The 14294-nt window shown below is 35.8% G+C and overlaps 1 protein-coding gene across 1 annotated transcript in view; it reads right to left on the bottom strand.

The window, feature by feature from the left end:
* Positions 1-10302, bottom strand: part of LOC133634143 (microtubule-associated tumor suppressor 1 homolog) — a 162966-nt gene extending 152664 nt beyond the window's left edge. Inside the window, exon 1 of the mRNA XM_062027190.1 lies at positions 10165-10302. The gene's annotated coding sequence lies outside the window, so the exon portion shown is untranslated. The remainder of the gene's footprint in view (positions 1-10164) is intronic.
* Between the last annotated feature and the right edge of the window lie 3992 nt (positions 10303-14294).

Consider the following 14294-nt stretch of genomic DNA (forward strand, 5'->3'; position numbering starts at 1 on the left):
ATTTGCAGCTAGAATAGTCATTTACCACATTAGCAATGTATAGAGTGTATTTCTTTAAAGTTAAGACTAGTTTAAAGTTATCTTCATTGAAAAGTACAGTGCTTTTCCTTCAAAAATAAGGACATTACAATGTGACCCCAAACTTTTGAACGGTAGTGTACATCCGAACATGACATGACAATCAACAATGTCCCCACAAAGGAGGATAAAAACAACAGAAATATTCTTGATTGCTAAAACAAAGTAGATGCGGGAAATATCGCTCAAAGGAAAACAGGAAACTGCTACAGGAAAATTCCAAAAAAAGAGAAAAAGCCACCAAAATAGGAGCGCAAGACAAGAAGTAAAACACTACACACAGGAAAACAGCAAAAAACTCAAAATAAGTCAGGGAGTGATGTGACAGGTGGTGACAGTACACCAACTTTGAGACAAGAGCTATATTGATGCATGCTTGGTTATGGTTTAAAGTCATATCCAACAATTGCGACAACGACTTTTTACTGTCAACTGAGTTTAGTTTTTAATACACTTCTGCGGGTGGTGTGCCTCCGCATTTTTTAAACGCAAAAAATGTGCCTTGGCTCAAAAACGGTTGAAAAAGGATCTTTATCCATCTTTATAAATAATGTGCCGTTGTTGAGCGTCGGTGCTGTCTAGAGTTCGGCAGAGTAACCATGTAATACCCTTCCATATCAGTAGGTGGCAGCTGGTAGCTAATTGCTTTGTAGACGTCAGAAACAGCGGGAGGCAGTGCGCAGGTAAAAATGTATCCAATGCTTAAACCAAAAATACACAAAAGGTCAGTGCTCCTAAGAAAAGGCATTGAAGCTTAGGGATGGCTAGGTAAAACAAAACTAAAACTGAACTTGCTGCCAAGTAAACAAAAACAGAATGCTGGACGACAGCAAAGACTTGACCAGTACTTTTTAGAGGCAGTATAGTACCGAATATGATTCATTAATATCACGGTACTATACTACGTTTATAATACCGGTATACCGTACAACCCTAGCGTATATCTTAACATAGCAAACTAACTTGCTATATCAACACACGATTATCCCACTTTTTCAAAGCGCAATCAACCTAAGCTATTATTATCAAAATCATTTTAATTGATCCATTAGTTCACTAATAAGTGCAATAATCAATCCACTCTTATTAGTCAAATCAAACTGAAAATTTGCATCTAAAAATTATAATCACCAGTGGTAGCTAGTAAAAGACAAGGCATGTTAAGGTAATTTAACAAGGTCAGTTAATGTTAAAAAAAAAACACCTTCAATAATGAATTAATCAATCAGGATATGGATAAGACATTATTATTAGTACCGCTATACCTTACAATCAAAAATTGTTGCATCCCTAACCTCAATTTAGCAGTAACCCAACTTCCAAGTATTTTGAGATATGAGCTGTCGTTCGGCTTTTTGTTAAGCTTCAAGTTACGAGCAAATACGTTTGAGTTACGAGTGGCAGCCGGTAGCTGATTGCTTTGTAGATGTCGGAAACAGCGGGAGGCAGCGTGCAGGTAAAAAGGTGTCTAATGCTTAAACCAAAAATAAACAAAAGGTGAGTGCCGCTAAGAAAAGGCATTGAAGCTTTAGGGAAGACTAAAACTAAAACTGAACTTGCTGCAACGTAAACAAAAACAGAATGCTGGACGACAGCAAAGACTTACTGTGGAGCAAAGACGGCGTCCACAATGTACATCCGAAAATAAAATGGCAATCAACAATGTCCCCACAAAGAAGGATAAAAACAACTTAAATGTTCTTGATTGCTAAAACAAAGTAGATGTGGGAAATATCGCTCAAAGGAGGACATGAAACTGCTACAGGAAAACACCAAAAAAAGAGAAAGAGCCACCAAAATAAGAGCGCAAGACAAGAAGTAAAACACTACACACAGGAAAACAGCAAAAAAGTCAAAATAAGTCAGGGGGTGATGTGACAGGTGGTGACAGTACACCTACTTTGAGACAAGAGCTACAGTATATTGATGCATGCTTGGTTATGGTTTAGTCATATCCAACAATTGCGACAACGATTTTTTACTGTCAACTGAGTTTTGTTTTTTAATGATTTTTGCTGGTGGTGTGCCTCCGCATTTTTTCAACGCAAAAAATGTGCCTTGGCTCAAAATTTTTTGAAAAACCCAGACTTAAAGAATGTTGTGCACAAGAGGTGTCCTTGCAATCTAAAACTTTTGAATGGCTTTTTCAGGGGCTAAAATGATCACGTTATTAAAGGGGAACTGCACTTTTTTTAATTTGCATATCATTCACACTCCTGATAAGAGGGAAGAACACATATGGCTTTCTTTTTTTTGTGCATTTTATAACGTAAAAAAAGGCTAGCAAGAGGTGGCTGACAGTGCATGTGAGGACGATTCAATATATTATGCCTATAAGCGCTCTAAAACACCTTCAAAAACCTCCATCCACATGTTATACACATGTTGTAAGTATGTACAGTCGTGGTCAAAAGTTTACATACACTTGTTAAGAGCATAATGTCATGGCTGTCTTGAGTTTACAATCATTTGTACAACTCTTATTTTTCTGTGATTGGAGCACATACTTGTTGGTCACAAAAAAACATTCATGAAGTTTGCTTCTTTTATGAATTTATTATGGGTCTACTGAAAATGTGAGCAAATGTGCTGGGTCAAAAGTATACATACAGCAATGTTAATATTTGCTTACATGTCCCTTGGCAAGTTTCACTGCAATAAGGCGCTATTGGTAGCCATCCACACAAGCTTCTGGTTGAATTTTTGACCACTCCTCTTGACAAAATGGGTGCAGTTCAGCTAAATTTGTTGGTTTTCTGACATGGACTTGTTTCTTCAGCATTGTCCACACGTTTAAGTCAGGACTTTGGGAAGGCCATTCTAAAACCTTCATTCTAGCCTGATTTAGTCATTCCTTTAACACTTTTGACGTGTGTTTGGGGTCATTGTCCTGTTGGAACACCCGACTGCGCCCAATACCCAACCTCCGGGCTGATGATTTTAGGTTGTCCTGAAGAATTTGGAGGTAATCCTCCTTTTCATTGTCCCATTTACTCTCTGTAAAGCACCAGTTCCATTGGCAGAAAAACAGACCCACAGCATAATACTACCACCACCATGCTTGACGGTAGGAAGGGTGTTCCTGGGATTAAAGGCCTCACCTTGTCTCCTCCAAACATATTGCTGGGTATTGTGGCCAAACAGCTCCATTTTCGTTTCATCGGACACCACATGGACAAAGATAAGACCTTCTGGAAGAAAGTTACGTGGTTTTAGAATGGCCTTCCCAAAGTCCTGACTTAAACGTGTGGACAATGCTGAAGAAACAAGTCCATGTCAGAAAACCAACAAATTTAGCTGAACTGTACCAATTGTGTTAAGAGGAGTGGTCAAAAATTCAAGCAGAAGCTTGTGGATGGCTACCAAAAGCGCCTTATTGCAGTGAAACTTGCCAAGGGACATGTAAGCAAATATTAACATTGCTGTATGTATACTTTTGACCCAGCACATTTGCTCACATTTTCAGTAGACCCATAACAAATTCATAAAAGAACCAAACTTCATGAATGTTTTTTGTGACCAACAAGTATGTGCTCCAATCACTCTATCACAAAAAAATAAGAGTTGTAGAAATGATTGGAAACTCAAGACAGCCATGACATCGTGTTCTTTACAAGTGTATGTACTCTTTTGATCGCTACTGTACATCACTCTGGTTTACTTGGGCGTGTCAGTCATACCAATGGACTAAGTGAATTCTAATGACAAGTATGAGCAGCCGAGAGTGCACAATAACCTGATATACATTCATTCACCCACAAGACTCCTTACCCTAACACCCTTTGACAGAGAGACCAATCGCAGCGTCCCAATTGCATGCTTCAACAAGCAAGGGCCTGAATTGACTTGCACATACATTTGTAGCTTCAAAACTGAAGCTGGAGAAATAACTCGACTTAACAGTCTGTGTTGTCATAAGTGATTGGCATTTTAATATTGTTCCTTTTTTTATAGACGTTTACTAAACTTCTTTGGATGAGAGTACGTTGAACATAATAATACCATCATAAAGACTTGTGGCATTGAAAAGGTATTTCTGAATGTACAGTTTTCTTACTTCCAAAAGTTGTTAAAGCTATTATAGCTATTACTTTAAATTAGTGTTGTCCCGATACCAATATTTTGGTACCGGTTCCAATATAATTTCGATACTTTTCGGTACGTTTCGGTACTTTTCTAAATAAATGGGACCACAAAAAAACGTATTATTGGCTTTATTTATTTTTTTAATCTTATGGTACATTAAACTTTTGTTTCTTCTTGCAAATTTGTCCTTAAATAAAATAGTGAACATACAAGACAACTTGTCTTTTAGTAGTAAGTAAACAAACAAAGGCTCCTAATTTAGTCTGCTGACATATGCAGTAACATATTGTGTCATTTATCATTCTATTATTTTGTCAACATTATTAAGGACAAGTGCTAGAAAATGAATTATTAATCTACTTGTTCATTTACTGTTAATATCTGCTTACTTTCTCTTTTAACATGTTCTATCTACACTTCTGTTAAAATGTAATAATCACTTATTCTTCTGTTGTTTGGATACTTTACATTAGTTTTGGATGATACCACACATTTGGGTATCAATCCGATACAAAGTCGTTACAGGATCATACATTGGTCATATTCAAAGTCCTCATGTGTCCAGGGACATATTTCCTGAGTTTATAAACATAATATACTTTTTTTTTTTAAACGAAAGAAGATGTGATGCCAAAAAATATTGACGTAATCATAGTAGTATCGACTAGATACACTACTGTACTTGGTATCATTACAGTGGATGTTTGGTGTTTGTTTACATTTTGACGCCAGTGAGCTACGGTGTGTAGTGAAGCATGTTTAGCTATTCCTCGTCCTTCAGTGATAATGATATTTGTAAGAAACTTACTTTATTTGTCGCCATGGAGACAAAGATTAGTGATTTAGAAGTAGCTAAAACACTGCGGACTGGAGCTGAACTTTAGCCGCTAGCTAGCTAACCATGACTTAAAGCACCTCTTCCTGTTTCAGTGTTATAACTTCACCTTTATTGTTAGTTTTTAAGTCAAAATGCATCTGTTCTCCCTTTTCTGTCTACACACTGTGTCTGTTTGTAAGTACTCTGTGATTGTGCGCTGCCGAACATGCCCGTCTGCTCGTAAACCAGCAATGAAACGATATGACGACGACGGGGGCCCGGGGGGGTTTGACGGACCGGTACTTTTTAGAGGCGGTATAGTACCAAATATGATTCATTAGTATCACGGTACTATACTAATACCGGTAAACCGTACAACCCTACTTTATATCTTAATATCACAAACTAACTTGCTATATCAAGACACGATTATCCCACTTCTTCAAAGCGCGATTAACATAAGCTGTTATTATCAAGATCATTTTAATGGATCAATAATTAATCCACTCGATATATGCAAAAAAATAAAATACGTTTGTCAGTTTGAACGTTAAATATCTTGTCTTTGCAGTCTATTCAATTGAATATAAGTTGAAAAGGATTTGCAAATCATTGTATTCTGTTTTTATTTACCATTTACACAACGTGCCAACTTCACTGGTTTTGGACAATATAATATTGAAAGATGCATAAATAATCAATTTAGTATCGAATCGCTATCGAATCCCTAGGTGCCCAAACATTGCCGCATCGACAAGGGAAGTGCGTTTTTAAAAAAAATGCTAATAGGTCCCCTTTAAAGATGAGGAATGGACCAAATGTTATGAAATAGCAAAGTGTCTCAAAACTGTTTTTTTAGACCACAATCTAAAACATTGTTTTTCAACCACTGTGCCGCAGCACACTAGTGTGCCGTGAGATACAGTCTGGTGTGCCGGGGGAGATTATCTAGTTTCACCTATTTGGGTTCAAAATATTTTTTGCAAACAGGTAATTACAGTCTGAAAATGATGTGTTGTTGTTGAGTGTCGGTGCTGTCTATAGAGTTTGGCAGAGTAACCGTGTAATCCTCTTCCATATCAGTAGGTGGCAGCTGGTAGCTAATTGCTTTGTAGATGTCGGAAACAGCGGGAGGCAAAACTAAACATGAACTGGCTACAAAGTAAACAAAAACAGAATGCTGGACGACAGCAAAGACTTACTGTGGAGCAAAGACAATGTACATCCGAACATGACATGACAATCAACTATGTCCCCACAAAGGACGATAAAAACAACTGAAATGTTCTTGATCGCTAAAACAAAGTAGATGCGGGAAATATCACTCAAAGGAAAACATGAAACTGCTACAGGAAAATACCAAAAAAAGAGAAAAAGCCACCAAAATAGGAGCGCAAGACAAGAAGTAAAACACTACACACAGGAAAACAGCAAAAAACTCAAAATAAGTCAGGGGGTGATGTGACAGGTGGTGACAGTAGATGTCGGATACAGCGGGAGGCAGCGTGCAGGTAAAAAGGTATCTAATGCTTAAACAAAAAATAAACAAAAGGTGAGTACCCCTAAGAAAAGGCATTGAAGCTTAGGGAAGGCTATGCAGAATGAAACTAAAACCGAACTGGCTACAAAGTAAACAAAAACAGAATGCTGGACGACAGCAAAGACTTACGGTGGAGCAGAAAGCGTCCACAAAGTACATCCGAACATGACATGACAATCAACAATGTCCCCACAAAGAAGGATAAAAACAACTGAAATATTCTTGATCGCTAAAACAAAGTAGATGCGGGAAATATCGCTCAGAGGAAGACATGAAAACTGCTACAGGAAAATACCAAAAAAAGAGAAAAAGCCACCAAAATAGGAGCGCAAGACAAGAACTAAAACACTACACACAGGAAAACAGCAAAAAACTCAAAATAAGTCAGGGGGTGATGTGACAGGTGGTGACAGTACACCTACTTTGAGACAAGAGCTATATTGATGGATGGTTATGGTTTAAAGTCATATCCAACAATTGCGACAACCAACGTTCCCTCTAAGGTGCGCGCCTGTGCAATTGCGCACTGCTCAAGCGTCCTCTGCGCACGGCAAATCTATGCCACGCACAAAAGCAAGTAAAAAAATAAGCGCATAACAATTTTCGACACGCGGACACGACAGAAAACAGTTTTCGTCATCATTGTTCAAATATTGTAACGTCTGTCGAGACGCTTTGAGGACATGAATTCCATCCATCACTTTACTGAGCAAAACTCTTTATTGTCGGCCATAAACACATCACCAAAACATTAGTAAAAAAAATGATATCTAGCAAAACTGGTCATTTTCTGCAGTACAAACCAGACCTAAAGCAACTTTGTTATATCAACAGCAGCCGCTCGCTCTTTCTCACTTGCGCCAACACATGCACATATGGCACTTAGCAAGTGATGCGTTTACAGACACACAAAAAGTCGGACAACTCCAACACCACACATAAAGTGTCATTCCAGGTCGTTTCACTATGATTTACCAATCAAATGTGTGCTTATTCTAGTGTCATTTATTAGGAATCTTAAAGGCCTACTGAAATGATTTTTTTTTATTTAAACGGGAATAGCAGATCCATTCTATGTGTCATACTTGATCATTTCGCGATATTGCCATATTTTTGCTGAAAGGATTTAGTAGAGAAAATCGACGATAAAGTTCGCAACTTTTGCTCGCTGATAAAAAAAAAGCCTTGCCTGTACCGGAAGTAGCGTGACGTCACAGGAGCTAGTATTCCTCACAATTCCCCGTTGTTTACAATGGAGCGAGAGAGATTCGGACCGAGAAAGTGACGATTACCCCATTAATTTGAGCGAGGATGAAAGATTCGTAGATGAGGAACGTTACAGTGAAGGACTTGAGAGGCAGTGATGGACGTATCTTTTTTCGCTCTGACCGTAACTTAGGTACAAGCTGGCTCACTGGATTCCACACTCTCTCCTTTTTCTATTGTGAATCACGGATTTGTATTTTAAACCACCTCGGATACTATATCCTCTTGAAAATGAGAGTCGAGCACGCGAAATGGACATTTAAAGTGACTTTTATCTCCAAGACAATACATCGGTGACACACTTAGCTACTGAGCTAACGTGATAGCATCGTTCTCAAATGAAGATAGAAACAAAATAAATAAACCCCTGACTGGAAGGATAGACAGAAGATCAACAATACTATTAAACCATGTACATGTAACTACACGGTTAAAAATTCTCAGCCTGGTAAGGCTTAACAATGCTGTTGCTAACGACGCTAAGGCTAATTTAGCAACTTAGCAACCGGACCTCACAGAACTATGATAAAACATTAGCGCTCCACCTACGCCAGCCAGCCCTCATCTTCCCATCAACAGCCGTGCTCACCTGCATTCCAGCGATCAACGGCGCGACGAAGGACTTCATCCGTGGGTTTGGCGGCAAGCATCGGCTAGGCGTCTTCTAAGTAAGTAGTCCTTGTTGTGTTGCTGTAAGTATTGTACTTAGCCACTAAGACACTGATCGATCCCACCTACAACGTTCTTCTTTGCAGCCTCCATTGTTCATTAAACAAATTGCAAAAGATTCACCAACACAGATGTCCAGAATACTGTGGAATTTTGTCGAAGAAAACAAGAGGTTTTTCTATCGGGTCCGATTGGGTCCAACCACTTCCGTAGATTTTCTGACGTCACGCGCATAAATCATATCCAAAGGAGTTTTTCAACCGGAAGTGTGGCGGGAATTTTAAAATTGCACTTTATAAGTTAACCCGGCCGTATTGGCATGTGTTGCAATGATAAGATTTCATCATTGATATATAAACTATCAGACTGTGTGGTTGGTAGTAGTGGCTTTCAGTAGGCCTTTAATTTATAAATATTAATCATGAAATGCTGTTTGTATATTAAATAAATACTAATAAAAATATATTTTTTACAAACAGGAAGTTGCAGGAATGTACACATGATCCCCTGCTTACATCTCATTGTGCAACATGTGAATGTTTTAATGGGAACTAAATGCAATGTCTGAAAGCGGTACAAATTATTTCCAAAGCAGGACCTCCACCCAGACAAACAATACAAGTACACAGTTCATGAAAAACAATATTTGTTGTAATTATCATTGTAAGTGGACCTAAACACTTATATTAGACTGCTGTCATTTCATTATAATAATAAGAGAATGTTGTCTGTCTATCTGTGTTGGCCCTGCGATGAGGTGGGGACTTGTCCAGGGTGTACCCCGCCTTCCGCCCGAATGCAGCTGAGATAGGCTCCAGCACCCCCCGCGACCCCGAAAGGGACAAGCGGTAGCAAATGGATGGATGCTCAGGGAGTTTTTGCCATTGCTCACACACATGAAAAATTAGAGGGAACATTGGCGACGACGACTTTTTACTGTCAACTGAGTTTTGTTTTTTTAATGATTTCTGCTGGTGGTGTGCCTCCGCATTTTTTCAACGCGAAAAATGTGCCTTGGCTCAAAAAAGGTTGAAAAACACTGATCTAAAAAGGATCTTTATCCCTTTGTCACACAAGAGGGAGCTCCACATAGTTAATCCTGGCTAGAAGTACAGGACAACCTGTTATGTAACAGCAACACTGGTTCACTATTGCGTGCTGCCATAGAAAGCAGCAATAATAACACATCTACAATTTATATATATATATATATATATATATATATATATATATATATATATATATATATATATATATATATATATATATATATATATATATATATATATATATATAAATACGTGTATTTACAACAATGTATTTACACAGCTACAATGCATAACTTGTATTTACCACTTATATATATATATATATATATATATATTATATATATATATATATATATATATATATATATATATATATATATATATATATATATATATATATATATATATATATATATATATATATATGGTCATTTTCCACACGGGAATTGTCAGAACATTTTCTTTGACGCATCATCTTAAAAGAGTGTTTTTTAAAATGTTTCCCAACGTCTATTTGTGCAGTTTTATCTGAAAACCAACAAACGCGATTCACATTCTTGTTAACTGAAACCCCGCGGCCACCGTAGACAAATATTAAACAGGGATTCGTCGTGTCCAAAAAGTGAAGAGTCGTGAGAAACATTCACGACGTAACTCACCCGCGTCCTTCGCACTCCTTGGGAGGATTTTATGGAGCTGCGTCTCCCTGCTTCTGTCCGGGCACCGACTAACACCTTACACCATGGTGAGGAGACATTATTCGTTACATGTTACTACGCAGCCTCCACCTGGGAAATGCTTTACAGTGGGGTGGGGCGATACTGCAATGGTGTGTGTCGATTCGATACCGAGTAACTGCAAGGTTAATATTGCCAATACCGATAACTATTTTTTAAAAAAAACTAGATTAGGCATTTCCTGAAGGAATTGCGTGTGAAGGCTGAAGTTGAAGTGAAATGCTGACATAATGTAAGAATAGTTTGAATGTTGAAGAGCTGAAGTGAATTATATTTATATAGCGCTTTTCTCTAGTGACTCAAAGCGCTTTTACATAGTGAAACCCCAATATGTAAGTTACTTTTAAACCAGTGTGGGTGTGGCACTGGGAGCAGGTGGGTAAAGTGTCTTGCCCAAGGACACAACGGCAGCGACTAGGATGGCGGCAGCGGGGGATCGAACCTGGAACCCTCAAGTTGCTGGCACGGCCACTCTAGCAACCGAGAAAACCAAAAAAAAAAGACAAAAAGGGCTACTTAAATTACTTTAAATGTTTTTGACGAATATATCAATTTAAGGGCTTTTGTAGTTATGCTAAAAATGTGCTAAACGCAAAGGAAAAGCTGCTTCCGGTTCAATTTGTCATCACACAGATAAACACGCATTTTTGCATTTTGGTTGAACATATATTTGATTTTTGTGTTTATCTTAAAATAAAAATCCAATTTTATGGCAATATTTTAATGAAAATCAACCCTTTTTTGATTGTTTTAAAATCTGAACAATATAATAAAAATCGAAAAACTGCCTTTTTAAGAATTAGAAATAGAATGAACACGGACCATTTTTATTAAAATATTGCCATAAAATGTTATTTTGTGCTGTTTTCCTTTTATGGATTTTGATTTTTTTTCCCGATAAACACAAAACTCCAATTCATGTTTATCCAAAATGCAAAAAGGGCTTTTGTAGTTATGCTAAAAACGTGCTAAACGCAAAGGAAAAGCTAAAGTACTGCTTCCGGTTCAATTTGTCATCACACAGATAAACACGCATTTTTGCATTTTGGTTGAACATATATTTGATTTTTGTGTTTATCTTAAAATAAAAATCCATAAAAGGAAAACAGCACAAAATCCAATTTTATGGCAATATTTAAATGAAAATCAACCCTTTTTTGATTGTTTTAAAATCTGCCATATTTAATAAAAATCGAAAAACGGCCCTCTTAAGAATTGGAAATAGAATGAACGGAAAGTACACAGACCATTTTTATTAAAATATTGCCATAAAATGTTATTTTGTGCTGTTTTCCTTTTATGGATTTTAATTTGTTTCCCGATAAACACAAAAATCCAATTCATGTTTATCCAAAATGCAAAAAGGGCTTTTGTAGTTATGCTAAAAACGCGCTAAACGCAAAGGAAAAGCTAAAGTACTGCTTCCGGTTCAATTTGTCATCACACAGATAAACACGCATTTTTGCATTTTGGTTGAACATATATTTGATTTTTGTGTTTATCTTAAAATAAAAATCCATAAAAGGAAAACAGCACAAAATCCAATTTTATGGCAATATTTAAATGAAAATCAACCCTTTTTTGATTGTTTTAAAATCTGCCATATTTAATAAAAATCGAAAAACGGCCCTTTTAAGAATTGGAAATAGAATGAACGGAAAGTACACGGACCATTTTTATTAAAATATTGCCATAAAATGTTATTTTGTGCTGTTTTCCTTTTATGGATTTTAATTTTTTTTCCCGATAAACACAAAACTCCAATTCATGTTTATCCAAAATGCAAAAAGGGCTTTTGTAGTTATGGTAAAAACGTGCTAAACGCAAAGGAAAAGCTAAAGTACTGTTTCCGGTTCAATTTGTCATCACACAGATAAACACGCATTTTTGCATTTTGGTTGAACATATATTTGATTTTTGTGTTTATCTTAAAATAAAAATCCATAAAAGGAAAACAGCACAAAATCCAATTTCATGGCAATATTTAAATTAAAATCAACCCTTTTTTGATTGTTTTAAAATCTGCCATATTTAATAAAAATCGAAAAACGGCCCTTTTAAGAATTGGAAATAGAATGAACGGAATGTACACGGACCATTTTTATTAAAATATTGCCGTAAAATGTTATTTTGTGCTGTTTTCCTTTTATGGATTTGTATTTTTTTCCGGATAAACACAGAAATCCAATTCATGTTTATCCAAAATGCAAAAAGGGCTTTTGTAGTTATGCTAAAAACGTGCTAAACGCAAAGGAAAAGATAAAGTACTGCTTCCGGTTCAATTTGTCATCACACAGATAAACATGCATTTTTGCATTTTGGTCGAACATATATTTGATTTTTGTGTTTATCTTAAAATAAAAATCCATAAAAGGAAAAGAGCACAAAATCCAATTTTATGGCAATATTTAAATGAAAATCAACCCTTTTTTGATTGTTTTAAAATCTGCCATATTTAATAAAAATCGAAAAACCACCCTTTTAAGAATTGGAAATAGAATGAACGGAAAGTACACGGACCATTTTTATTAAAATATTGCCATAAAATTTTATTTTGTGCTGTTTTCCTTTTATGGATTTTAATTTTTTCCCCGATAAACACAAAAATCCAATTCATGTTTATCCAAAGTGCAAAAAGGGCTTTTGTAGTTATGCTAAAAACGTGCTAAACGCAAAGGAAAAGCTAAAGTACTGCTTCCGGTTCAATTTGTCATCACACAGATAAACACGCATTTTTGCATTTTGGTTGAACATATATTTGATTTTTGTGTTTATCTTAAAATAAAAATCCATAAAAGGAAAACAGCACAAAATCCAATTTTATGGCAATATTTTAATGAAAATCAACCCTTTTTTGATTGTTTTAAAATCTGAACAATATAATAAAAATCGAAAAACTGCCTTTTTAAGAATTGGAAATAGAATGAACGGAAAGTACACGGACCATTTTTATTAAAATATTGCCATAAAATGTTATTTTGTGCTGTTTTCCTTTTATGGATTTTATTTTTTTTCCCGATAAACACAAAACTCCAATTCATGTTCATCCAAAATGCAAAAAAGGCTTTTGTAGTTATGCTAAAAACGTGCTAAACGCAAAGGAAAAGCTAAAGTACTGCTTCCGGTTGAATTTGTCATCACACAGATAAACACGCATTTTTGCATTTTGGTTGAACATATATTTGATTTTTGTGTTTATCTTAAAATAAAAATCCAATTTTATGGCAATATTTTAATGAAAATCAACCCTTTTTTGATTGTTTTAAAATCTGAACAATATAATAAAAATCGAAAAACTGCCTTTTTAAGAATTAGAAATAGAATGAACGGAAAGTACACGGACCATTTTTATTAAAATATTGCCATAAAATGTTATTTTGTGCTGTTTTCCTTTTATGGATTTTAATTTTTTTTCCCGATGAACACAAAACTCCAATTCATGTTTATCCAAAATGCAAAAAGGGCTTTTGTAGTTATGCTAAAAACGTGCTAAACGCAAAGGAAAAGCTAAAGTACTGCTTCCGGTTCAATTTGTCATCACACAGATAAACACACATTTTTGCATTTTGGTTGAACATATATTTGATTTTTGTGTTTATCTTAAAATAAAAATCCATAAAAGGAAAAGAGCACAAAATCCAATTTCATGGCAATATTTAAATGGAAATCAACCCTTTTTTGATTGTTTTAAAATCTGCCATATTTAATAAAAATCGAAAAACGGCCCTTTTAAGAATTGGAAATAGAATGAACGGAAAGTACACGGACCATTTTTATTAAAATATTGCCATAAAATGTTATGTTGTGCTGTTTTCCTTTTATGGATTATATATATTTTTTCCCGATAAACACAAAACTCCAATTCATGTTTATCCAAAATGCAAAAAGGGCTTTTATAGTTATGCTAAAAACGTGCTAAACGCAAAGGAAAAGCTAAAGTACTGCTTCCGGTTCAATTTGTCATCACACAGATAAACACGCATTTTTGCATTTTGGTTGAACATATATTTGATTTTTTTGTTTATCTTAAAATAAAAATCCAATTTTATGGC

Source organism: Entelurus aequoreus, linkage group LG18, assembly GCF_033978785.1.
Source record: "Entelurus aequoreus isolate RoL-2023_Sb linkage group LG18, RoL_Eaeq_v1.1, whole genome shotgun sequence".
NCBI lineage: Eukaryota > Metazoa > Chordata > Actinopteri > Syngnathiformes > Syngnathidae > Entelurus > Entelurus aequoreus.